This window comes from Bombina bombina, chromosome 7, assembly GCF_027579735.1.
Source record: "Bombina bombina isolate aBomBom1 chromosome 7, aBomBom1.pri, whole genome shotgun sequence".
Classification (NCBI taxonomy): Eukaryota; Metazoa; Chordata; class Amphibia; order Anura; family Bombinatoridae; genus Bombina; species Bombina bombina.
Genome location: NC_069505.1, coordinates 581,871,877 through 581,896,848, shown reverse-complemented (window position 1 = coordinate 581,896,848; position 24,972 = coordinate 581,871,877). Strand labels below are relative to the sequence as shown.

At 40.1% G+C, this 24,972-nt stretch overlaps 1 protein-coding gene across 1 annotated transcript in view; it reads left to right on the top strand.

Annotated features, from left to right (window-relative positions):
• Positions 1-23,406: 23,406 nt before the first annotated feature.
• Positions 23,407-24,972, top strand: part of PPP1R18 (protein phosphatase 1 regulatory subunit 18) — a 47,392-nt gene continuing 45,826 nt past the window's right edge. Inside the window, exon 1 of the mRNA XM_053722054.1 lies at positions 23,407-23,817. The gene's annotated coding sequence lies outside the window, so the exon portion shown is untranslated. The remainder of the gene's footprint in view (positions 23,818-24,972) is intronic.

The window sequence follows — 24,972 nt, the reverse complement described above, 5'->3', positions numbered from 1 at the left end:
TTTCTGGTCACTTTGAAATGGCTGCCGTGCTCTGCCCACTGATGACATCACACTCTGGGCTACATATGGTGTCCAATCACAAAAGACTCACTAGATGGATTCAACTGACTGTCAATGTTATTCAGCAGATGCCTAAATGCAGCCCAGATTGTGATGTCATCAGAGGGCGGAGCTTGGCAGCCATTTCAAAGTGGCCAGAAACAATATTCATTTTCAAATAACTTTTTCCTGCTGCATGATATAGAAAGGAGTGCAGGAGGCTATTTGCAGCTTTATTTTAAAAGGTAAGACTTTAAGATGACTTAAGGTGTAGACTGTCCCTTTAAAAGGACAGTATACTGTAAAATTGTTTTTCTTTTAATGTATTTTAGATTACTTGTTATTTCAGAGTATAAAATTATGACAAATTGCATTTTCAGGTTTATTTCTGTATATGAAATTGCTGGTTTTGTGCTTTGAAACCACAGCCTATTAAAATGCGTTGAGCTTGCAGGTAAAATCAGATCTGATTATTTTATCACTTTGTGTACACACACTTGCTTCCTTATCTTGCCTGTAAACCAAAGCTCAATACTTAGCGAGAACACTGGAGAATTTACATTTTATTAGTTGTCTCTTCTACACCCCACTGGAAGTGTAATTTCATAGCTTGTCAATTGCTTTCACTATAGGTTGGGATACCACACGCTAAATCAGCTATTTCAAATGCCAAAATAAAAATAAATGGCCTACTTTGTAAACAACTTAATACACTTCAGCAGGTAAAATGGATCGTTGGGAAGAATTTTTTATTTTTTGGTTAAACTGTTTGCAAAAAGATGAATAATTAGCTTGATTCAGTAAATCATACATAGCAGGGAAGGCCAACTTGCGGCCCTCTGCACTAGTTTTTGTGGTCCCAGGAAAAAGCAGCACTAAAAAAACTTGTGCCTTGGTGACTTCTGGTTGGTGGCCAAACTCAAATGAGCCCTCTGAAAAATATATGCAGCCCATAAAGGGACAGTCAACTCAAAATTAATATTTCATGATTCCGATTAATATGCAATATTATACAACTTTCCAATTTACTTATATTATCTCATTTGCTTTGTTCTCTTGGTATCCTCTGTTAAAAAGCATACCTAGGTAGGCTCAGGAGCAGCAGTGCGCTATGGGAAGCTAGCTGCTAATTGGTGGCCTCTTGTAATTAGCTCACCAGATGTGTTCAGCTAGTTCACAGTTGTTGCTCCTTCAACAAAGGATACCAAGAGAATGAAGCACATTTAATCATAGAAGTCAATTGGAAAGTTGTTTAAAGTTGTATTCTCTACCTGAATCATGAATATATTGATCAGCAAGCCCCATGTGTAAGGAAGTTAGCTCACACCGATGCATTATGTGGATAGTTGCAATACCATATCTTAGCACTAGAGGGGGTCTTTACACATAGGATACAGAGTAACATTAACCCTTTAACGACAGCCAACATACTTTGTAAATCAGCTGCCTGTTGGGCATCTTAGGGTGTAATAACGCAGGTCTTGCCACAGGAAAGAGCGCTATGTCTGCACACCTTGCAACATAAAGGGGTACGTCGCTTTCTTCAAGGGGTTAAAGGGATATTAAACAGTAAACACAATCTAGACATAATGATGTATTCAAAAGCAAAGATTATCCTGGGAATATCACTGTAAGGATATTTCAGTAGTTACACAAAAAGATGGATCAGTGAATCCAAAGACAGACAGACTTTTTTAGTGTGCAGTTTAATTATATGTTAAACACGTTTTTAAAGGGACATGAAACCCAAAATCTTGTTTCATGATTCAGATATAGCGTGCAATATTAAACAACTTTCTAATTTCATTCTATTATCACATTGTCTTTGTTCCTTGATATCTTTTGTTGAAAAACAGGGAAATAAGCTTAGGAGCATGCATGTGTCCGGAGCATTATATGGCAGCAGTTTTACAAGAATGTTATCCATTTGCAAGAGCACTATATGGCAATGCTATTTAATGCCGTATAGTGCTCCAGATGCTACCTACGTATCTCTTCAACACAGAATATCATGAGAACAAAGCAAATTTGATAATAGAAGTAAATTGGAAACTTTTTTTAAATTATATCGTCTGTCTGAATCACAGAATACATTTTTGGAGGTTTTGTGTCACTTTCAATATGTGGTTTACAAACAAATCAAACAGAAAATGTCCTAACGAGAAGACAAATGCATGATGACCATTGAGCCTAATGCTACCTAAAGGGACACTCAAGTCAAAATTAAACTTTCATTATTCAGATAGAGCAGCAATTTTAAACAACTTTCCAATTTACTTCCATTAAAAAAAAGTGCACAGTCTTTTTATATTTACACTTTTTGAGTTATCAGCTCCTTCTGAGCATGTGCAGGAATTCACAGAATAAGCGTGTATGCATTTTTGATTGGCTGATGGCTGTCACATGGTACGTGTATGCATTTGTGATTAGCTGATGGTTGTCACATGGTACGTGCATGCATTTTTGATTGGCTGATGGCTGTCACATGGTACGTGTATGAATTTTTGATTGGCTGATGGCTGTCACATGGTACAGTGGGAGTGGAAATAGACAACACTTTTGAAATTGTCAGAAAAAAAATCTACTACTCATTTGAAGTTCAGACTAAGTGCTATTGCATTGTCTTGTTATCTTGCATTTGTTGATTATGCAAATCTACTGTGTTGCCTGGTCCTGCTGTGCACAAAAAAATAAAACATTTTGTAACTGAAACCAAAAGGGCTTTGATGCTTTTATAAAACTGAGTCACTCTGTGGTTTTGTAGCTTTTAAACAGAGAGAAATAAAGATCACAAAAGCAAAAAAATAAAAAGAAACAAACAATAATAGGATGATGGCAAAACCCAAGTAAACATTGTATACAATCTATTCAAAAGGAGCCAAAACCTGTTACGTTACTGTAAAATTCCCTCCTCTTTAACAGGAGATTCATTTTACCTGCTGGAATGTAATAACATGTTTACTAAATGCTCTTTTACCTTCATTTTGAGATTTGAAATAGTTGATTTTGCCTGTTGAAATCCCCACCTATACTGAAAATAAAAACACTACAGTATTCCCTATAGAAAAGTTATGTAAACAGGAGGCAGCAACAGAAATCAACCTCCCTGAGGGGGATGGGAAAGAAAGACCAGCCCATTTGAAATGGTGCTTCTGCAGCAGCTTTGAGTGCAATTACCTCTTATCAGCTGCTTTCCTGAGTACATTTTCTCTTTAATGGATTGAGAATGTAATTTAAAAATGTGTAAAAAAAAAACCTTTATATTTTTATTTCTTTTCCCCTTTTTCTGAAATTTTATTTTGAAAATTGTGCGTTTTCCAATTCTGAGACCTGTGCAGACTAACCCTGCTACATAGCAGTACCTAACAGGCTTTAGCAGAGGTGATACAACGTGCATTTTGCTAACATAATGACCAATGCATACCTCCCAACATTTGTGGCTTGGACGTAGGAGGTTGTTTTGTGGGAGGAGTCAAGTGTGGTGGGCATGTCTGGTTGGTATGTGGGCGGGGCTGCATGAAATTAACCAAATTGGGACATATGTCTGTCTCAGAGGCACAACGTGACAGAGCTCAGAATTAGGGACTGTCCCTCACAAATAGGGACAGTTGTGAGGTCTGATACATAATACAGTGTCTGCAGCCTTTTGTCAGTACAAGCGGCGCTCATTTCAAAGTAAATGTATTTGAGGCACATTGACTACAGAAAAAGTCTCCAGAATGCAAAATGGTGTGAACATTTGTTGTTGTATAAGGGAAAGAAAAGTACTAATAGCTCCCGGTACATTCAATAAGATATGTTTGAGCTTTACCCTTCAAGTCATCAATTTTTCCAGCCCTAAACCAAGTATTCCACCCCCACACCAATAATACACAGGACACATTTTTGGGTAATTAGTCGGCTACAGCATGTTTATTACATTTATAAATATGTAAAAAAAAAATACAACTCATAACATTTTCAAAACAGACAGTAAACATAATCCATCTACCCCTGCACTCTCTCCTTCTGTCCTTTATCACATCAGTGTCTGCTTATCTGGCATTTCTTCTTGGATGGCCTCTCACCACCTAAAAATCAACATGTCCAAGACTGAGCTCCTTCTAATCTCCCTCTAATTCTACCCCGGTTTCTAAATTTTCAATCACTGTTGGTGACACCACTATCTCCCCATCACCCCAAGTCCGCTGCCTAGGAGTTACGCTTGACTCCAATCTGTCATTCATACCCTACATACAATTGCTCTCTTCATCCTGTCGCAACCACCTATGCAATATCTCCAAAATTCGTCCGTTTCTGAGTGCTGAAACTATTAAACAGCTAATCCATTCCCTAGTAATTTCCCGGCTTGACTACTGTAACAATCTACTAACTGGCCTCCCTCTCTCCCGCCTCTCCCCTCTTCAATCCATCCTAAAAGCCTCTGCTAGGCTAATTCACCTCTCCCGACGCTCTTTATCCGCTGCACCTCTCTGCGAGTCCCTTCACTGGCTCCTCATTCAAAGCAGAATTAAATTCAAAATTCTCACCCTGACCTACAAAGCCCTTACTAACGTAGCCCCCTCACTCATCAACAAATATACTCCAGCCCGCCCCTAAGATCCAACAATGACCTGCTCCTTGCATCTTCTACCATCACCTCCTAACATGCTAGACTACAGGAGTTCTCTTGTGCGGCACCAACCCTCTGGAACGCACTTGCTCAAGCTGTCAGACCTTCCCCTAACCTTTCCTCCTTTAAACGCTCCCTAAAGACCTTTCCATCTAAAGGGGAGGAGAGTACACTGCTTCATTCATTACTGTTGGGAATTAAGAACCTGGCCACCAGGAGGAGGCAAAGACACCCCAGCCAAAGGCTTAAATACCTCCCCCACTTTCCTCATCCCCCCAGTCATTCTTTGCCTTTCATCACAGGAGGACGGCAGAGAAGTGCCGAAGATCGGAGTAGTCTCTTATGGAGGGTAGTACTCTTCGCATTGGGACTGGAGTTTTAGGTAGTCCTGTCAGCCTCTCAGTGAGAGCCTGGGCGACTGACTCATATTAACAGCTCCACAAGCAATCAGCGTTGACAAGTTTCGCTGTCTGCTTTTTACACTCAAGTCCATGTCAGGAGCGAGGCTACTAACCTGTCACACTTGAAGGGCCGTGTTCCTGTTTCACGGCGTAGATTCTGGTAAAATCGTTTCATTTTGTATTACATAATGATAACACGGAAGACAGGGTCACAGTGTGACGCCTTTTATCTTTATAGAATCAAGAGTTAATATTCCTAGTAAGGGGATTATTGAACAGGGGAGGTTTATACATGATATTGTTTATTGTGTCATTGCTTCGTTATGTGCAAGATGAGGCTCTGGTAATGTGTGGAACTTTCAGGTGACTTATGGGAGTATGGCGCAACCTTTTTTTGGCGCGTTTTCTCCTTAGGCAGGGGCGGTCCTGCCGGGCATTCCATGTGACCGGGTGGGGCTATCTATCTTCCTCTGTTGATCAGCGGCGCAGGAGACGAAACAGTTTCTGTAGTCCGGATTATAGGAGGTGGTGAGTGCCCCGGCCATTGGAGTTTATAAAGGTGCTTATTTATTAAGTTAATCTAGTCCATAATAAAAGCGCAAGCTATGGAGGACTCTGACGCGTTAGAGGGTTCTCCCTCTTTAACAAGATCTCATTCCTGTGTTTATTGTGAGGAGGTTCTGGTAGAACAGCCTGCTCAACTATGTTCCACATGCCTTAATAAAGTTACGACATCTGAAAGTAAACGGATCTCTAGTACTACTGAGTCGTCCACCTCTGAGGGTTCCCCGTCCCGTGAGGTGCGTTCCCTGCATTCATCTCCAATTGCACATGCAGCGCCCCAGGGTCCAACCATTACTCCTGCGGGAGAGATTTGTTGGATGTCAGATTTTGCGGATCAACTGCAAACGGTGGTATTGAAAGTGATCCATGCCTTACCACGTTCTGCTAAGCGCAAGAGTGGGGTGTATCATGGCGGCCCGGCCCGGGGGTTGTCTACACCTGTGGAAATTTCTGAGGCGTTATACGATGACGAGGCCCACTCCGATTCTTCGGAGGAGGCCCCTTCTGGGTCGGAGTCCGTGTCATCTAAACCTCCAGCCCGCGGAGGAGCCTGACTTTAGGTTTAGGATGGAAATGAAACAAGTGCTTGCTACTCTGGACGTTCCGGAAGAACCTGTGATTCCTAAGCTTGATAAGGTATATGAGGACAGGGTGGTGCCTCAGGCCTTCCCGGTTCCTGTTAAGATGGCAAATATTATTAAGAATGAATGGGAGCGATTAGGTTCTTCCTTTCCCCCTTCTTCTTCCTTTAAGAAACTGTTCCCCGTCCCAGACTCTCAGCTGGAGCTGAGGGGTACTGTCCCTAAGGTGGATGGTGCTATCTCCATGCTTGCGAAGCGAACAACTATTCTCCTCGAGGATAGTTTGTCATTTAAAGAGCCCATGGATAAAAAGTTGGAAAACATGTTAAGGAAAATGTTTCAACACACAGGGTTTGTTTTTCAGCCGGCAGCGTCTGTAGCCGCGGTCGCCGGTGCTGCGACATATTGGTGTGAATCCCTGTGTGAAATGGTCGAGGGGGAGACTTCCATCGACGAGATACAGGATAAGATTAAGGCGCTGAAGATCGCCAATTCTTTCATATGTGATGCCAATATGCAAATTATTCGCCTGAACGCTAAGGTGTCAGGTTTTTCTGTTTTAGCTTGCAGGGCTCTCTGGCTAAAGTCTTGGTCTGCGGACATGACCTCTAAGTCGAGGCTGTTGTCCCAGCATTTTCAAGGAAAGATTCTGTTCGGTCCAGGATTGGATTCGATCATATCCACGGTTACAGGAGGCAAGGGAGCTTTCCTACCGCAGGATAAGAAGGCTAAGCCTAAAGGATCTACTTTTTGCCACTTTCACGCGGACAAGGCCCAGCGCCAGCAGCACGCCGCGAAAGCGGACCAGTCCAAGGGAACTTGGAAACCGGCTCATTCTTGGAACAAGTCTAAGCAGAGCAAGAAGCCTGCTGAGAAAAAATCGTCATGAAGGGGTGACCCCTGACCGGTCTCCGGACCAAGTAGGGGGCAGATTATCTCTCTTCTCAGAAGCCTGGTTGCAGGACATACAGGATCCTTGGGTTCTGGACGTTGTCGCCCAGGGTTACAGGATAGGGTTCAGATCCCATCCGCCCAGGGGCAGCTTCCTCCTATCAAACCTGTCTTCAAGACCGGAAAAGAGAGAAGCCTTTCTAGAATGTGTGAGAGAACTCTCCTCTCTAGGTGTTATCGTACCAGTACGCCAAGCAATAAGGGGTCTAGGGTACTATTCAAATCTTTTTTTGTGGTTCCAAAGATGGAGGGCACGTTCCGCCCGGTTCTGGACCTAAAGTGTTTAAACAAGTTTCTGAGTGTTACATCGTTCAAAATGGAAACAATCAGATCTATTCTGCCCCTAGTTCAAGAGGGACAGTTCATGACAACCATAGACTTGAAAGACGCTTACCTTCATGTGCCAATCCACAGGGACCACTTCAAGTTCCTGAGATTTGTGTTTCTGGACCAACACTTCCAGTTTGTGGCCCTTCCCTTTGGTCTGGCAATGGCCCCGAGAGTCTTCATGAAGGTTCTGGGGGGCGCTACTTGCGGTGGCCAGAGCCAGAGGCATTGCTGTGGCGCCCTATCTGGACGACATCCTAGTCCAGGCACCGTCGCTCAGTCTAGCAGAGGATCATTCGAGGGCTCTTCTTCTTTTACTCCAATCTCATGGTTGGAAGATCAACTCAGGAAAGAGTTCCCTGGTATCCAGCAACAGGGTAGAGTTCCTGGGCACGATAATAGACTCTATGTCTGTCAGGGTTTTTTCCCTGTTGTTTGCCATGTGCTGCTGGCAGCCATTTTACTCACCTCTCTTCCTGACTATGGTGCATTGTGGGGGATGCTGCTCATTTCCTACACTTCCTTTTATGGCCAGACTGGTGTGCATCAGCCACGTGAGACAGGATGCAGTCTCAGAATTGTGATGTCATCACTTATTATTTAAAGGGCCTCTGTTCAGTATGCTTTGCCTTTGCGTTGTCTCAGACCTGTTTGTGAGAGTTCCTGTGTATTACCTGGCTGCCTGACGTCCTTCCTGGTTCCTGATCTCTGGCTTGTTCCTGACTCTGCTGTTTTCCTTGTTCCTAATTCCGGCTCGTCTGACTATTAGCTTTGGCTCCTGACTCAGCTCATCTGACTACCAGCTCTGGTTTTGACTCTTGACTTGTTATTTGACTTGTGGACTTTTTATTATTTTTTGCTATGAATAAAGGTGTGATTATTTTTGCACTTCTCTTCTCAGTCTGATTCCTGGCACCCTGACAATGTCCATAAAAATATTTCTCACAGACCATCAATGCAGGAAGATTGCGTCCTCTTGTCTTGCCCTTCAGTCCTCCTCAAGCCCCTCGGTGGTTCAGCGTATGGAGGTGATCGGACTGATTTCCAGCATAGACGTCATTCCATTTGCAAGGTTCCATTTCAGACCTCTTCAATTGTGCATGTTGAGACAGTGGAACGGCGATCATTCAGATCTATCACAGCAGATATCCATGGATGCTCAGACTCAGATCTCCCTCTCTTGGTGGATCCGTCCAGAGCAACTGTCCATGGGGACATCCTTCTTGAGACCGTCCTGGGAGATTGTGACCACTGACGCGAGTCTGGCAGGATGTGGAGCTGTTTGGGGTGCCAGGATGGCACAAGGAAAATGGTCCCTGGAGGAGTCTCTCCTTCCTATAAATATTCTGGAACTCTGTGCAATCTACAATGCTCTGATGGCATGGCGTCTTCTGGGGTCATTCAGCTTCATCAGATTCCAGACCAACAACATTACCTCTGTGGCTTACATCAACCATCAGGGGGGTACGAGGAGCTCCCTAGCTAAGAGGGAGGTGTCTGGGATCTTGGAGTGGGCAGAGCCCCACAGCTGCTCGCTCTTAACGATTCACAGTCCAGGTGCAGACTTTCTCAGCAGGCAATTCTTCCATGCGGGGGAATGGTCCCTTCACCCTAAAGTGTTTGCAGAGATATGTCTCAGGTGGGGAACGGCGGAGATAGATCTCATGGCATCCAGACTCAATTGCATGCTACCCCGATACGGGTCAAGGTCGCAGGGATCTGCTGGAACAGGGCCCCTTTCAACATCAAAATCTCGATTCTCTGAGGCTGACTGCATGGAGATTGAATGCCTAGTCTTGGCCAAGAGAGGCTTTTCGGAAAGTGTGATTGATACTTTAATTCAGGCAAGGAAGCCAGTCACTCATTGCATTTACCATAAGGTGTGGAGGACTTACTTGTCCTGGTGTGAGAAGCATGGATATCCTTGGCATAAGATGAAGGTATCCAGTATTCTGTCCTTTCTCCAAGACGGTTTGGAGAAGGGTCTTGCCACTAGTTCCTTAAAGGGAGAGATTTCAGCATTCTCAGTCTTGTTGCATAGGAGACTTGCTGAGCTCCCTGACATCCAATCCTTTGTTCAGGCCCTGTCTAGAATCAGGCCTGTCTTTAGACAATCTGCTCCCCCATAGAGCTTAAACTTGGTCCTTAAGGTTTTGCAGAGGGCTCCATTTGAGCCTATGCATTCCATTGACATTAAGATTCTGTCCTGGAAGGTTCTCTTCCTGTTGGCCATTGCATCGGCACGCAGAGTATCTGAACTGGCTGCCTTGCAATGTGAGCCGCCTTATCTGTTTTTTTTATGCGGATAAGGCTGTGCTTCGCACTGGTTTGGGATTCCTTCCCAAGGTGGTGTCTAACCATAACATCAATCAGGAAATAGTGGTTCCGTCTTTGTGTCCTAACCCTTCTTCTTCTAAGGAGAGGTTACTTCATAATCTGGATGTGGTTCGTGCCCTGAAGTTCTATCTTCAGGCTACGAAGGATTTCAGACAGTCTATATCTATTTTTGTGGTGTATTCAGGGAAGCGCAAGGGGCAGAAAGCCTCTTCTACTTTTTTGTCCTTTTGGTTGAGGAGCTTGATTCGCTTGGCCTATGAGACAGCGGAACATAAGCCTCCTCAGAGGATCACGGCTCATTCAACTAGAGCTGTGGCTTCGTCTTGGGCCTTCAAGAATGTGGCCTCTATGGAGCAAATTTGTAAGGCGGCTACCTGGTCCTCCTTACACACTTTTACAAAGTTTTACAAATTTGACGTTTTTGCTTCTGCGGAAGCTGTTTTTAGGAGAAAGGATTTGCAGGCAGTGGTGCCCTTTTCCCTCCCGGTTTCATTTAGTGTCCTCTAGAGCTTGGGTATATGTTCCCAACAGTAATGGATGAAGCCGTAGACTCTCCTTCCCTTTAGATGGAAACCATAAATTATGCTTACCTGATAATTTAAATTTCATCGAAAGGAGGAGAGTCCACGGCTCCCGCCCGTATCTCTGATGGGCAGACCTAAGATTAATTTATCTTCTGGCACCGTTGATACTCTGATTTTTTTTTCTACTGTTCCTTGTTCCCTCGGCAGAATGACTGGGGGATGAGGGAAGTGGGGGAGGTATTTAAGCCTTTGACTGGGGTGTCTTTGCCTCCTCCTGGTGGCCAGGTTCTTAATTCCCAACAGTAATGAATGAAGCTGTGGACTCTCCTCCCCTCAATGAAAATTAAATTATCAGGTAAGCATAATTTATGTTTTTTGTTCAGGGAAGCCTATCTCCAAATCAGTAACAAATGAATTCCACTTGCCTAATAGCTGTCCTCATCTAACTCCACACTAGCATCATTGTCACCTTTGCAGTCCCCACCTCCTGTTTCTCACCCTCCTACCCATCTAGATTGTAAGTTCCCACGGGAACAGGGCACTCAATTCCCCCTGTATTTGTTTGTTAAACTTTGTCTGGTGTATTTTATACTGTATTGTACTGTACTTTTATCTTTGTACCCATGGACAGTCTTTTATATTTAAACTTTTTGAGTCTCCAGCTCTTACTGAGCATGTGCAAGAATTCACAGAATATATGTATATACATTTGTGATTAACTGATGGCTGTCACATGGTTCGTGTATGCATTTGTGATTGGCTGATGGCTGTCACATGGTACAGGTGGGTGGAAATTTACATAACTTTTAAAATTGTCAGAAAAAAAAATCTGCAACTCATTTGAAGTTCAGACTAAGTGCTATTGCATTGTCTTGTTATCATGCATTTGTTGATTATGCAAATCTCCTGTCTTTACTGGTCCTTTAAACACTTTGAGATGGTAATATAAAATGATAAATCATATCTATAAAAAATAACTGCAATATACTTTCATTATTATTTTGTCCCCTTTTCCTGTATTTCCATTCTGAAACAGTGAGCTTTTCAGTTCCTGTTAGAAATGGAGAAATGGAAGTGCAGAACATTGTTATATTCTACACAGCTATTGTCTGCACACTCTAGTGACCTATTTATAACTGTCTCTAATTGGCCACAGCAGAGAAAGAAACTTAAGTTACATCATGGCAGCTCCCATTGTTTTATAGACACTAAAACTTTACACTTATTTTGTCAATATTTAAACAGCTAATTATACTTAAAGGGCCATTATACACTCATTTTTTCTTTGCATAAATGTTTTGTAGATGATCTATTTATAAATTTATATGTATAAATACATCTAGGGCCCCATCCGATATGCAGCGTCGCCCGCAAAAGCCGGCGACGCCGTTTTTTGCACGGGTTTGGTATCCTATATACAGCGCCACATATAAATGCGGCACGTATATTTCACCCGTCGGACATAGTTTTTTCCCCTTAGACTAACATATAAAACCCACGCAATTTGGTATCCAATATCCAGCGCAAGGCCTTACGTGGCGAAAATGGAGAAAACTTACTCCATTTTCACCTTGCCATAAAAAGCAGCCGTAGCAGGCCTTGCGCTGAGTATGGGAGCACCGTAACTCCCTAAAATGCCTAAAAAAAAAAACTAACACCTAACGCATGCGCAATGTCTATCTACCTGTCAACCGCAATCCCCCACCGCAATAACTAATAGAGTGTTTAACCCCTAAACTGCCGTTTCCCAGACCCCGCTGCCACTAAATAAAGTGTTTAACCCCTAAACCGCCGCTCCCGGACCCCGCCGCCACCTACATTAAATTTATTAACCCCTAATCTGACCCCCCTACACCGCCGCCACCTACATTAAATATATTAACCCCTAATCTGACCCCCCTACACTGCCGCCACCTACATTAAATGTATTACCCCCTAAGTCTAACCCTAACACCCCCTAACTTAATTATTATTTAAATAAATCTAAATAATATTAATATTATTAACTAAATTATTCCTATTTAAAACTAAATACTTACCTATAAAATAAACCATAAGATAGCTACAATATAATTAATAATTACATTGTAGCTATTTTAGGATTTATATTTATTTTACAGGTAACTTTGTATTTATTTTAACTAGGTACAATAGCTATTAAATAGTTAATAACTATTTAATAGCTACCTAGTTAAAATAATTACAAAATTACCTAGAAAATAAATCCTAACCTAAGTTACAAATACACCTAACACTACACTATCAATAAATTAATTAAATAAATTAACTACAACTATCTAAAATAAAATACAATTAAATAAACTAAACTATATTACAAAAACAAACAAACACTAACTTACAAAAAATAAAAAAATATTACAAGAAGTTTAATCTAATTACACCTAATCTAAGCCCCCTAATAAAAAAAAAAAAAAAATAATAAAATTCCCTATCCTAAACTAAATTACAAATAGCCCTTAAAAGGGCCTTTTGCGGGGCATTGCCCCAAAGTAATCAGCTCTTTTACCTGTAAAAAAAAGAAATACAATACCCCCCCCCCAACATCTGATTGGATCAGCCAATAGAATGTGAGGTTAATTTGAGATGGTAATATAAAATGATAAATCATATATATAAAAATAACTGCAATATACTTTCATTATTATTTTGTCCCCTTTTCCTGTATTTCCATTCTGAAACAGTGAGCTTTTCAGTTCCTGTTAGAAATGGAGAAATGGAAGTGCAGAACATTGTTATATTCTACACAGCTATTGTCTGCACACTCTAGTGACCTATTTATAACTGTCTCTAATTGGCCACAGCAGAGAAAGAAACTTAAGTTACATCATGGCAGCTCCCATTGTTTTATAGACACTAAAACTTTACACTTATTTTGTCAATATTGAAACAGCTAATTATACTTAAAGGGCCATTATACACTCATTTTTTCTTTGCATAAATGTTTTGTAGATGATATATTTATAAATTTATATGTATAAATACATCTAGGGCCCCATCCGATATGCAGCGTCGCCCGCAAAAGCCGGCGACACAGTTTTTTGCACGGGTTTGGTATCCTATATACAGCGCCGCAAATAAATGCGGCACGTATATTTCACCCGTAGGACATAGTTTTTTCCCCTTAGACTAACATATAAAACCCGCACAATTTGGTATCCAATATCCAGCGCAAGGCCTTACGTGGCGAAAATGGAGAAAACTTACTCCATTTTCACCTTGCCATAAAAAGCAGCCGTAGCAGGCCTTGCGCTGAGTATGGGAGCACCGTAACTCCCTAAAATGCCTACAAAAAAAAAACTAACACCTAACGCATGCGCAATGTCTATCTACCTGTCAACCGCAATCCCCCACTGCAATAACTAATAAAGTGTTTAACCCCTAAACTGCCGTTTCCCAGACCCCACTGCCACCTACATTAAATGTATTAACCCCTAATCTGACCCCCCTACACCGCCGCCACCTACATTAATGTTAGTTATGCAAAGCACGGGAATGGGTAATAAATGGATTATCTTTTTTTTTTTTTTTAAATGGTAAGAATTCTCAAGTAGACTGTCCATTTATTTAAATCAAAATAAATATAAAAAGAAACAGATTTTTCTTGCAAAATAAGCAATGTAACTACTGAGGTAAAAGAGCAGCCATTAAATTACTTAAGTTCTACTGTCACATGATTTTTGTATTAAAAGTCCTCACCTGAGGATGGGCAATAAACTGACTGCAGCTTAGCAACCACATCAAAGGGAATTCTACTCTTTTGCCTTCCTGTAGATAACACATTCCCTTTGTGGGGCTGTTACAGAGAGTAGTGGATCCTGCACAAATAAAGTTAAAGCAGCAGTAAAGTCAAAAGCAAATATTTGTGATTCAGATAGAACATACAATTTTAAACTTTGCAATTTACTGCTATTTTCTTGGTATCCTTTACTGGAGATTAAATCTGGGTAGGGTCTTAAGAGCTCAGGAGCATACAAGTGTCTTTAGTACTCTCTCCTACCCAGATGTAATCTTCAATAAAGAATTCCAAGGGAACAAAGCAATTTTAAAAATTTAAATAAATTGGACAGTTGTTAAAAATTGCACGTTCTAGACAGTCTACTTGATTTTTTTTTTGTAATTGTTGAAAAAGATAGATAACGCCTTTACTACCTATTTCCCAGCTTTGCTCAACCAAAATTGTTATATTAATATACTTTATAACCTCTAAACCACTGCCTGTTTCTAAACTCCTGCAGGCCACCTCTTATCTCAGTGCATTGTATTAACTTTTCACAGCTAGACAGTGTTAGTTCATGTGTGCCATAAAGATAACGTTGTGCTCACTCCTGTGTACTAGAGCCGGACAGTGCTAGTTCACGTGTGTCATATAGATAACACTGCTCACGCTCATGGTGTTGTTTATGAGTCAGCACTGATTGGCTAAAATGCAAGTCTGTCAAAATAACTGAAATAAGGAGCAGTTTGCAGAGGCTTAGATACAAGGTAATCACAGAGGTAAAAAGTGTATTATTATAACCGTGTTGGTTATGCAAAACTGGGGAATGGGTAATAAAGGGATTATCTATCGTTTTAAACAATAACAATTCTGGAGTAGACTGTCCCTTTAATGATAGGTTATTGACAAGTTGTGTTCAAACAGCCAGCAGAAGAAGTGGGAGGTGGAAAAGATAAAGCTCTAAGTATTGTACAGAGACAGAGATAAAAAAGGGAAGCATTTGAGTGATAAGATAATGAGATCTGATCACGCTGCAAGCTTAGCTTATTTTGATGGGTAGTGGTTTTAAAGAGCAAATTCCGCTATTTCATTTACAAAAAGAAGCATAAATGAACAATTTCTCATATATTTTATATGCTGCAGCTGGTATAACAAGTCTTTGGGAACTCCTTAAAGGGACAATGTATACAAATGTTCATATAATTACATGTAATAGACACTACTATAAACAAGACTATGCACAGATACTGATCTAAAAAACTTTAAAAAACGTACTTAAAAGCTCCCAGTTTAGCACTGTTGATGACGCAGTGCCACTAAAAGGGGCTGGGAAAACAAGAAGAGCAGATTCTCCCCCCTTCTCTGCATATGAAAAGACATAACATAAACAGGAGCAAGCAGGAATCTGTAGACATCAGTATACATCTGACACTGTGGGGCTTGGTTAGGAGTTTGAAAATCAGCAGAATGTTATTAAAAAATAAGCAAAACTATTCATTGTTACAAAAACACTCCCAGATGAGCTGTATAGATGGATCATCTACAAGAGATTTATGCAAAGAAAACTCTAGTGTACAATGTCCCTTTAGGGGGAAACAATTTTACAGTACACTGTCCCTTTAAGGCAGGTGTTTGTGTGACCCCCCACTAACTGTGTTCAGTCACATACAGGGTGTCGAGTATTTTTGTGGAAGGCAGCTGACTATCCTACATATAGGCTGCGCTTTTGTGCTACAAATGCATTTGAAAAGCGCAATCGGTTATTTGTTAAACAGTTTGAAGCGAGTTTAAATCTGAAAATCCCAAAAAAAGAGAAAATCCTGTTCAATGCAACTCACAAGGAAATTCAGACGGTTGCTGCTGTTAAATATTATTGATAAAATCCAATCAAAATCTCTTGCTTTGTGTGTAAAAATGGTGCTCGCAGTAGACCAAAAAAAAAAGTGAAATCTGTAACCTAGGTTTTCAACACGCCACAAATTACCTACAAGAGCATTTGCAGGTTACGGGTTTTTGTTTTTTGGAATCTGTAGGGAGCGTGAGATAAAGTCCAATTTTTACACAAAAGCACAAAGGGCCCCATGTATAAAAATGCGGGTGGAAAGCTTCCCAACTTGCGAAGCTGTCCGTCCGTCTTCACTGTATACGGGCAGCGGATCTGTTGATCAGCTGGTCTGTATGTATCATTACACACTCAGATAAATGTGTAATGCCCACCCCTTCATTCCTGCCACCAATCGCGCAAGTAAAGGGACGGTCAATCACAGAGAGCGAGCAAGCTCTCTGTGATTTCTCTTCGCTACCTCTGAGGTGGCGAGGAGTGTAAGAATCAGCGGTCTAATAGCTGTTGCTTGTTACATTGCATATGCGAACCTGTCCCGCAAGGGCTCCGGAGCAGTATTTAATTCCCTTTTACATACAGTAATAACCACAATCATACATAACATAATTATAAGTTCCTTAGCGTATATTTTATAGATTGCAGAAGCTGCAGAATTAATGGAAATCCCCAAACCTTGTTCCTTTTTTTTAAATTAATAACCATGATAAGAATTAAAAAGTTTTTTTTTTATAAATATTTATTTATTTTTTAAAGGGGCAGGGAAGCACTCTTTGAAAATGGTGAAAATGTTTATGCACAGCCGAGATGGTTACTTTTCATCTTGTTTATATCTTTGAGAGATGAGAGACAGCCCTTTGAATGGGACAGTAAAGTCAAAATTAAAATTTGATGATTCAGATAGAGCTTGTCATTTTATACAGATTTTCAATTTACTTCTATTTTCTAATTTGCTTCATTCACCAGGTATTCTTTGTTGAAAAGCATAACTTAGTAGGCTCAGGAGCTGCAATGCATGGGAGCTAGCTGAACACATCTGGTGAGCCAATGACAAAAGGCATATATGTGCAGCCACTAATCAGAAGCTAGCTCTCAGTAAAGCCATGCTACTCTTTAGCATATCTGGGTATAGTCAGTAGCAGTAAATACTTTGTATTGCGTTTAGGAAGAGGTGGTATTTGTACATAAGTCATTTTTGTAACCACCTCTTCTGATGGATTGTAAAACAGGATATTTCAGCTGCGTAATGAACATCAGACAGACCTTGACAAAATCCCACAAGATCTGAGATGGTTAGGGGGACACTCAGGTCAAAATTAAACTTTCATGACTCAGATAGTGGTGCAATTTTAAAATATTTACTTCCATTAACAAAATGTGCACAATCTTTTTATATTTACATTTTTGGAGTCACCAGTTCCTACTGAGCATGTGCAAGAATTCACAGAATAGACGTATATGCATTTGTGATTGGCTGATGGCTGTCACATGGTACAGGGGGAGTGGAAATAGACATAACTGAAATTTGTCAGAAAAAAAAATCTACTTATTTGAAGTTCAGACTAAGTGCTATTGCATTGTCTTTTTATCATGCATGTGTTGTTTATGCAAATCTATTGTATTCACTGGTCCTTTAAGGAATTTTATGATTGCACTTTCAAATCCTTGAAATTTACAGCTCTCTTTTATGTGCTTTATAAATTAAATAATTGTCAGACAAAGCTACGGTACCGGCTATCTGAGTGCAGATAAAAACTAATAGACCCATTAAGTGTACACATTAACTGGCATGCAAGTGTCTTCTAGATATCATTATGTATTACCTTAGGCTTCTCTGGATTTTTTTTATTTTTTTTTCACATAAGGGCAACTCCCTTTGTATGCTTAAAGGGCCATTCCAGTCAAAATTTAAATGCACATATAGTTGAATTACATCTTTAAATATATACATGTATTGGCAAAAACGTTTCTAGTAAAAGTTATCACTGTTTTAGTGTTAGCATTTTGCTCTGCACGTGCACGTAAAGCATAGCTAGATATTCTCAGTGCACCAGCATTTTACATACTGTACCTGCTCAGAGGGCCAGTGGGGCCTGTATCATGTCAGCAATTAACAAATTGAGTCATTAACAGAAGGTATAAGCACCTTAGGCTCACTTTAAAATGCTGGTGCACAGTGCATATTTAAGTACACTTTTGAAACAGCTATAGCTTTTATTAGAATCTTTTTTTCTAATACACAAATATATTACAAACATGCTTCTTTTCAAAATTTAAATGCATCCATGTGGATTCTAATTTGGACTGGAATGTCCCTTTAAAGGGACACCCAAGTCAAAATTAAACTTTCATGATTCAGATAGAGCAGGAATTTTAAACAACTTTCCAATTTACTTCCATTAACAAAATGTGCTGTCTTTTTATATTTACAGTTTTTGAGTCACCAGCTCCTACTGAGCATGTGCAAGCATTCGCAGACTATACTTATATGCATTTGTGATTGGCTGATGGCTGTCACATGATACAGGAGGAGAGGAAATAGACAGAACTGAAATTTATCAGAAAAAAATCTACCGCTCATTTAAAGTTCAGACTAAACGCTATTGCATTGTCTTGTTATCATGCATTTGTTCATTATGCAAATCTACTGTAATTATTGGTCCACAAATTCAATGGTGATAGATAGATAAATAGGACAGTATACACCAATTTTCATATAAGTGCATGTAATAGACACTACTATAAAGAAGAATATGCACAGATACTTATCTAAAACCAGTATAAAGACTTTTAAAAATGTACTCAGAAGCTCCCAGTTTAGCACTGTTGATGAGGTTAGGCTGAGACACCCACTGAAAGGGGCTTGGAAAACAAGAAGAACAGACATTCCCCCCTTCCCTACATATGAAATGACAGCTAACATAAACAGGAGCCAACAGCAGTCTGTAGACATCAGTATACATCTGGCACTGTTGGGCTTGGTTCGGAGCCTGGAAATCAGAACAATGTTCTTAAATAATAAGCAAAACTATACATTGTTACAAAACCACTCCCAGATAGGCTGTATAAATGGATCATCTACAAAACATTTATGCAAAGAAACATCTAGTGTACAATGTCCCCTTAAATAGATGCTGCTGATGAGTGTACTTCTAACAGCAAAGAACTTCTGCCCAGGAAGTTATTGAAATCTCACAGGAAATTCACACTTCCTGTCAATTTATGAAACATTCAATCCTCTTAAAGGGACAGTAAACACCTTGAGATAGTTATGTGTAATGAAACCACTTTGCAATACAGCCATTTTTTTTATTTTGCCCCCTTTACATGTAACTATGCTACATATCTTTTCCCTAATAGGTTTCAGAAGAAAACAACTGCAAAACAAATCATTTCATACTAATGCAATGGCTGTGACTAACCTTGTTGTCTGCAAACTAAAGCCCAGATTGGCTTCTATAAATAAGGTAAATGTAGGTTGGAGTTTTATTGCTGAAAAACAATTGCAGTAAAAAGGATGTTAACTTGTTTTAAAAACATTTAGTCTTGTCTGATATGTTATTCTACAGCAACACCATGGAGATGTCTTGTAATTGCAAGATGTTTATTTTCTCTTTAAAGAACCACTAAATAAAGTAGAATTCCAAAAAAAGACAAGGCAATAACATTTAGGGCTCAATTTATCAAAGTCCTACGACTGCAGTTTCTCACAAGAACTTGCTCGCCGTATTTAACAAGCAGCGGTCACCAGACCGCTGCTTTCCTAACCTCTTTGCCACCTCTAAGGAAATTCAATTTCCGCAGTCTAGTCCGACCGAGGAGATTGACAGCTCCTGCCCGCCCGTGATTGGCTGTGCACGGGCAGGGGGCGGGATTGCACGCAAGCTCAAAATTGCGCTTGTGTGCAATGGAGAATTCCTGCGGGTATATGCGCCCCTGTCCACCTTAGCTTTAATAAATCGAGCCCTTACTCTGAATTTCACAAAAGTAGTAGATTTTTTTTTTCTCCCATTTGCCAGCCCCCTGTATAATGTGACAGACATCAGCCAATCACAGACTAGTACACGTATACCCAGTGCGCTTGTGCCCATGCTCAGTAGGAGCGGGTGCCTCAAAAAGTGTGAATATAAAAAGGCTGTGCAAAATTTGATAAAGGAAGTAAATTGTGTGTGCTCTTTCTGAATCATGAAAGTTTACTTTTGACTTGAGTGCCCCTTTAATGAAGTCTAAAAATGTAATTATGTAATTCATTCATTTCCCATTTCAGTACCTAGATATGCTTTTCAGTAAAAGATACCAAGAGAACAAAAAAGTAAATTTGATATTCAAAGTTAAATGGAAAGTTGTTTAAAATTGCATGCTCTGTCTAAATAATGAAAGAAAAAATGGGGGTTTTGTGTCCCTTTAAAAAAATCCATTTAACTTTTATTATCAAACTTGCCTTTTTCACACATTATCGTTTGTTAACGGGATAGAAAGGTCGAACTTGGAATGGGCATGGGTGCATATTAATTTTAAAGAGAAGCATTTTTCAATATTCTTCGATTAGCAAATATACCTCTAGTAAACGTTATAACTGTTTTTCTGCAACATACACTATGATTCCTACCGAAACCAGAAAATCTGTCACCCACGCACTCATCAGTAGTTGACTGGACTACGGTAATGCACGCTACGCCGGGTCCACCATCAAGCTCCAAAAACAACTCCAGCGCATCCAGAACGCCTCAGCCAGACTCATCCTCGACATCCCTCGCCAATGCCACATTATTATTATTATTATTATTATACTTTATTTATGATGCGCCATCATATTCCGCAGCGCTGTCCATGGATACAGATAATTTAAATAAAACAATAATATAAAACTTCTAAGACTAAGAGACAGGACAGAATTTACAAACACATACAGGAGGTATTGAGGGCCCTATTCCCATGGGAACTTACAATCTAGAAGGGTAGGAGGTTGAGAAACAGGAGGTGAGGACTTCAAGAGTGAGAAAGATGTTAGTGCAGAGTTAGAGGAGGGAAATGTTGTTAGGTAAAAGGAATATTATTGAGTTGGGTGGTAGGCTTCCCTGAACAGAAAAGTCTTCAGAGAGCATTTAAAGGAAGAAATATTTGGGCAAAGCCTGACAGCACGAGAGTGTTCCAGAGGGTAGGTGCTGCACAACAGAAGTCCTGCAGTCTAGCATGAGAAGGGGTGATAGTCGCAGAAGTAAGGAGTAGGTCATTGTTGGATCTTAGTGGGCGGGCTGGAGTATACTTGTTGATTAGAGAGGATAGGTAGAAGGCAGTGGCGTTGGTGAGCTCTTTGTATGCAAGGGTGAGAATTTTGAATTTAATTCTGCTGTGTATGGGGAGCCAATGAAGGGACTCGCAGAAAGGTGCAGCAGATACAGAGTGACGGGAAAGGTGGATCAGCCTGGCAGAGGCATTTAGGATGGATTGAAGAGGGGAGAGGCGGGAAAGAGGAAGGCCAGCAGTAAGTAGGTTATTGCAGTAGTCAAGTCGGGAAATAACAAGGGAGTGGATTATTTGCTTTGTGGTGTTAGCGCACAGAAAAGGTTGAATCTTGGAAATGTTGCGTAGATGGTTGCGGCAGGATGTGGAAAGCGATTTGATATGGGGGGGTGAAGGATAGATTTGAGTCAAGTGTAACTCCGAGGCAGCGGACTTGGGGCGATGGGGAAATGGTGGCGCCGTCAACAGGGATAGAGAAGTCACATCACTAAACACCTAAGGAACCTGCACTGACTCCCCGTCAACAAGAGAATCACCTTCAAGCTCCTAACCCACGCATTTAAGGCCCTTCACAACATAAGTCCCGAATACATCAACCACCGCGTCAATTTCTACTCCCCCTCCAGACAACTCCGGTCTGCCGACCAAGCCCTCGCAGTCATCCCCCGCATCAGGAAAACCACAGCAGGCGGCAGATCCTTCTCCTATATGGCAGCCAAGACATGGAACACCCTCCCTCTACACCTCAGACGATCAACCTCCCTTACAAACTTCAGGAAGGACCTCAAGACCTAGCTCTTCAACTGAATCGTCCTCCCGTAGCCCCACCCCCTCTCACTTTTCGACTTCCCTTAGCGCCGTGAGACCCTCACGGGTGATTAGTTTGCGCTTTACAAGTACCCAATAGATAGATAGATAGATAGATAGATAAATAGATAGATAAGGGACATGCACCAGTATTCACACCTTCTGAGAGGGTCAGCAGTGGCTTGTATTAACAGACACAATACACACCACTGCCAGCTCTCTGTGTTTGAATACTGGTGCATGCGCACTCACAGCATATGTACGTATCCCACCGGAAAACTGTAATAACTTTTACTAGAAGCATTTTTGCTACTGGAAGTTTTAATTTGGACTTTTCTATGCCTTTAAAGTTTATTTCCTTTCCACAAGCGCATACTGATCTTCTCTCAGGTGCATGTCTGCAACAGTATATGGTAGCAGTGTTTGCTACAATGCTCCAGACTTGTGCACACTCCTAAGCCCACCTCAGTATGCTCTTGTGGAAAGGGGCTAAGTTTGACAATAGAACTTTTTATTTTAAATTCTGCACACTATCTGAATCATGAACTTTTAAAGGGACACGAAACCCCAAATTCTCCATTCATGATTCTGATAGAGCATGAATTTTTAAACAACTTTCTAATTTACTTCTAGGATCAAATTGTCTTTGTTCTCTTGGTATCTTTTGTTGAACAGCAGGAACGTAAGCTCATTAGCGTGCACATTTATGGAGCAGTATATGGCAGCAGTTTTGCAAGAATGTTATCCATCTGCAAGAGCACTAGATGGCAGCACTATTTCCTACCATATACTGCAGACCCCTACCTAGGGATCTCTACAACAAAGAATACCGTAAGAACAAAGCAAATTTGATAATTATCAAATTTTCTTAATTCTCTTGGTATCTTTATTTGAAAAGCAAGAATGTAAGTTTAGATGCCGGCCCATTTTTGTTGAACAACCTGGGTTGTTCTTGCTGATAGGTGGATAAATTCATCCACCAACAATCAAGTGCTGTCCAGGAGCTGAACCAAAAATTGGATGGCTCCTTAAATTAGATGCCTTCTTTTTCAAATAAAGATGGCAAGAGAGCGAAGAAAAATTGATAATAGGAGTAAATTAGAAAGTTGCTTAAAATTGTTGCTCTATCTGAATCACGAAAGGAAACAATTGGGTTCAGTGTCCCTTTAATGAATTGGCATAGTAGAAAGAAAATTATTTTCTCTCTCTTTTTTTTTTCTGTAGCAGTGGACATTTCTGAGATTTTTTAGAGAGAAAAGGAGAGACACAGTATATATATTTTGTAATGGGTTGGGAGCCTCCAGCTGTTTGGATACGTATAGAGCCCCCTAGGTAGAGTAATGGTTAATGGGCTAAATCTCTCCTCCACCCCCCCCCCCTTCCTTGTACACCCTCCCCCTTGACTTATTCATAGCTGTAAGATCATTTCCACCCCCTCTATCTCCTCCTCCAATGTCTGATTAAATCCCTTCCTTCTCACACACCCAGCAATCTCACACTACAGGAATCCCTCTCTCCTTTATTTATTTGATTTATTTATTTTTAAATTCCTGCTTAAAGGTTCTTGCTCATCCTTACAAATATCACAAAAAAACTTTAGATTTTAATCTAAAAAAACAACAGAACCACCCATAAAAATCCCTTATTCAAATGAAGGATATCATATGGCATTTATAAGTATCATATGATTTGTAGAAGTAAATGAAATCACACTTTTAAGATAACTAAGAAGATTTAAAGGGAAATGATTGTACGCGACTAAAGCTTCTTGAGAGTTGGATAATGGATTTGACTGTATAACTCTTATCAGCACTGGATGAAAGGAATACAAAGAAGCTAACTGTGATGATAAAGGTAACTACTATCTGTGTACTACAGTATGTGTAGCAGTCACTGTCTGCGGTGTGTGTGCTAGAGAGTTTGTTATATTGTCTATACACATCATTTATATAATAGACTGTATGTATATATATAATTGTCTTTCTCTCGATAGATAGATATGTACACTGAATGTATTGTGCATGCTTGAGTGTTTGTTTGATCACATATTATATTATATATACACATAATTTATATAATAGGCTGTATAAGTTATTGTCTTTACTCCCTATCTCTCTTTCCTTCTCTACTTCCTCTCTCCTTTCTTTCTCTCCCTTTCTCCCCCTCTCTGTCTCTTTATATATGTGTTAATTTTGTGTGTGTGTGTGTGTGTATATATATATATATGTATGTGTGTGTATATTTGTGTGTGTATGTATATATATATATATATATGTATGTGTATGCATGTATGTGTGTGTATATTTGTGTGTGTATGTATATATATATATATATATGTATGTGTATGCATGTATGTGTGTGTATATATTTGTGTGTGTATGTGTATATATATATATATATATATATATATATATATGTATGTGTATGCATGTATGTGTGTGTATATTTGTGTGTGTATGTATGTATATATATATATATATGTATATATATATGTATGTGTATGCATGTATGTGTGTGTATATTTGTGTGTGTGTATATATATATATGTATGTGTATGCATGTATGTGTGTGTATATATTTGTGTGTATGTATGTATGAGTGTGTGTGTGTATATATATATATATATATATTTTTTTTTTTTTATTTTTTTTTTGTGTGTATATATATATATATAAGGCAATTTCTTCCTCTGTATATAGCAGTCTCAGCGAGTTTCTTTGTCTGTATAACTGTCTCTGTGTGTACAGCTGCTGAACTCCGTCCCTTTGTTTCTTTTGTCTCTCTTCTGTCTCGTATTCATTTACGTCTCTCTCCTGCATTCAAATTTGCCTTCTTTTCTCTGAGATACTATTTTTATCTCTATCTGTCCTCCAATCTTTTCCTGTCAACTCCTGTTTTTGTTATCAGCCTCTATTTTTTCTTTCTTCATTTATTCTATTGCTGTGGTTCACTCCCTCTTTTTCTCTCATTTTCCTATTTTTTTTATCGTCTCCCTGCCTCTCCCAGACT